The following is a 3,233-nucleotide window of genomic DNA, read 5'->3' as shown; positions in this document are numbered from 1 at the left end:
AGAATGGACTGGTTGGATCTCCTTGCAGTCCCAGGGACTCTCAAGAGTCTTCTCCAACAACACAGTTCAAAAGCATCAATTCTTCGGGGCTCAGCCTTCTTCACAGTCCAACTCTCACATCCATACATGACCACAGGAAAAACCATAGCCTTGACTAGACGAACCTTTGTTGGCAAAGTAATGTCTCTGCTTTTGAATATGCTATCTAGGTTGGTCATAACTTTCCTTCCAAGGAGTAAGCATCTTTTAATTTCATGGCTGCAGTCACCATCTGCAGTGATGTTGGAGCCCAGAAAAATAAAGTCTGACACTGTTTCCACTGTTTCCCCATCTATTTCCCATGAAGTGATGGGACCGGATGCCATGATCTTTGTTTTCTGAATGTTGAGCTTTAAGCCAATTTTTTCACTCTCCACTTTCACCATAGTAGTGTGTATCTGTTAATCCAGACTCCCAGCTTATCCGTCCCCATCCTCCCTTTCCCCTTTGGTAACCATAAATTTGTTTCCTATGTCTGCGAGTCAGTCGCTGTTTCATAAATAAGTTTATTTGTATGATTTTTTAAGATTCAACATATAAGTAATATCATACAACATTTGTCTTCCTCTGTCCGACTCACTTCACTTAGTATGATAATCTCTAGGTTCATCCATGTTCCTGCAAATGACAATATTTCATTCTTTTTTACGGCTGAATAATATTCCATCATATATATGTACCACTTCTTCTTTATCCATTCATCTGTCATGAACTCTCAGGGTGCTTCCATGTCTCGGCTATTGTAAATAGCCAAGCTGCCGCTCCATCTGCATTTTTTTCATCCGCATTTTCAACCTCACAAGTGGTTTCTCAATATATCTCTTGCGTGTCTAATCCTGTTTTTCTTGGAGGGCCCAAACTAGCACAGCCTCCTTCCTTTCCTTCTCTCATTCCTCCCCTCCCCTATGGAGGCTTCCTGGGTGTGCTGTGGCTTCAGTCATGTCCAACTCTTTGTGACCCTATGGACAGTAGCCTGCCAGGCTCCTCTGTCCATGGGGATTCTCCAGGCAAGAATACTGGAGTGGGTTGCTGTGCCCTCCTCCAGGGGATCTTCCCAATGCAAGGATTGAACCCATGTCTCTTACATCTTCTGCACTGGCAGGCAGGTGGGTCCTTTACCACTGGTGCTCCTGGGATCACCTTCCAAACAACACTTGCATCAGGACTTGGCTTCTGCTGGGACCCCAGCCTACATCACACTTCCTAAGCACTTTTCTCAGACTGTGTTTACGAGGCAAGACCAGGCTGACCAACAATGCAACCTCCCAAACTTCAGATGCCCAACCCAAACTTCCAGCGGGGAACCCGCATGTTGATGGCCTTGGTGAGGTGAGGGAGACAGCAGCAGTCTGAGCTGCAGTGTTGTTTCCATTTCAGCGGTCCTCACAAACGTATTAGTATCAAATCGATCATGGCCCTACTGCCATCTTCTCACCGAACTATCTAAAATCATTATCAATAGCCGATTTGCAAATTACTCTTCTCCATGTTGCTTTATGTAGATTGAATAACAAAAATCCATTGTCAATACTAGCATAAAGCAGAGAAGTTGAAAATACTCCATACAGAGCAGACCTGTAGATATCAGACTGTGAACATGTTCTTTCAAAAGACTCATGATTATTTTCCCCTTTTAATGGTTCATGGGACCCTGACCTAATTGAAGATGTTATAGAAACTGGCTGAAAAAGCTATTAGTGTAACTGTATTATGTTATTTCCTGTTGATTTATTTTTAAGCTTTCTCTCTATACTGCACCTGTTTAGTACTCAAAAACCCACATGTTCTAAATAAACTGCAACATAGTCAGCAGGAGCATAAATCTTGCATGTTACATAACTTTCTAAATAAAAAGGAGCTAGAATTAAAGAGAAAAAGGGGTAGTTAGGTATCAAAATGTTATCTGATATTAAATCTGTAATTTGGGGAGGTATTGTTGATTCTCAAGCATTTAACTTCCCAATTCAGAGAAGTCAATAGACCTTTTTTTTTTTTTCTTATGCGAGAACTAGATATTCACCTTTGCGACTGTGTGGGGAATACCAGTCTTAAAACGGCTAGCTTTTCTCTGTGAGTTGGCAGGCTATTTCAACTAGTCAGCTTTTTGGCCAAGGGGCTGGTGTGCTTAAGAGCCAGAAATACTCTATTAGTGGTTGTTGGTTAGGGGCGTGTGTGTGTGTGTGTGTGTGTGTGTAGGTGTGTATGTGTGTGTGTGTTGAGGGCATTGGTCTAGCTCCAGTGTTTGTCAAAATGGCTGTGAATTACAGTACCTTTCCAAAACACTCCCTCTTCGACTGATTCCTGGGTGGACACACTTGCCACCTTTAACATCCTTTCTTCCAGTCCGCATCAGCTATGTCTTGAACTAACTGGAATATTCCAGGCTGGCTTCACCTTCCTAGAGAGAGTGTATTTCTGTGGCTGGAACAATTGGGTGAAAGGTTAAAGGCTGAGGGGATCTTGTATCTTCACGTGAAGCTGAGCTGGGAGAAGTGGAGTAAGAGTTGGAATGTTTGAAAACATAAATATATTACTTCATAACCACATTTTAATAGAGGTTATCACTGAAAATGAATCCTACCATGATTTTTTAAATCTATGGAATGTTTAGATTGGAAGGTGTCTTAGAGTCGTTAGGTCCTAATTTTATTTGTGAGAAAACTTAGGAACTGTTGGAGTTTGTCTGAAAGAAAAACTTCTCTCTACCCTCTAATGTTTTGTTCCCGAATCCTGTTAATTAAGCTGACAAAAGACATTAACAAAGAAAATATACAATTTTAAAACTGATGTTAATATTTTTTACACGCATGAAAGATTCTCAAAAAAGAAGTAAAAATTCAAAGAAGCAGTTTGAATTTAAGCAGAAGTGGTGGTGGGCCTGCTTATATACCATTTAGACAAATGGGTAATAAATTGTGGAGGAGCAACTAGAAAAAAAGAAAGAGGGTTTGGGCTTCCCTGATAGCTCAGTTGGTAAAGAATCCACGTGCAATATACAGGAGACCCTGGTTCAATTCCTGAGTCAGGAAGATTTGCTGGAGAAGGGATAGACTACCCACTCCAGTATTCTTGGGCTTCCCTTGTGACTCAGCTGGTAAAGAATCCACCTGATGAGGGAGACCTGGATTCAATCCTTGGGTTGGGAAGATCCCCTGGAGAAGGGAAAGGCTACCCACTCCAGTATTCTGGCCTGG

The sequence above is a fragment of the Bison bison genome, unplaced genomic scaffold (genome assembly GCF_000754665.1).
Source record: "Bison bison bison isolate TAMUID 2011002044 unplaced genomic scaffold, Bison_UMD1.0 scf7180017864335, whole genome shotgun sequence".
In the NCBI taxonomy this organism is placed as follows: domain Eukaryota; kingdom Metazoa; phylum Chordata; class Mammalia; order Artiodactyla; family Bovidae; genus Bison; species Bison bison.
Note: the sequence above shows the minus strand (reverse complement) of the source record.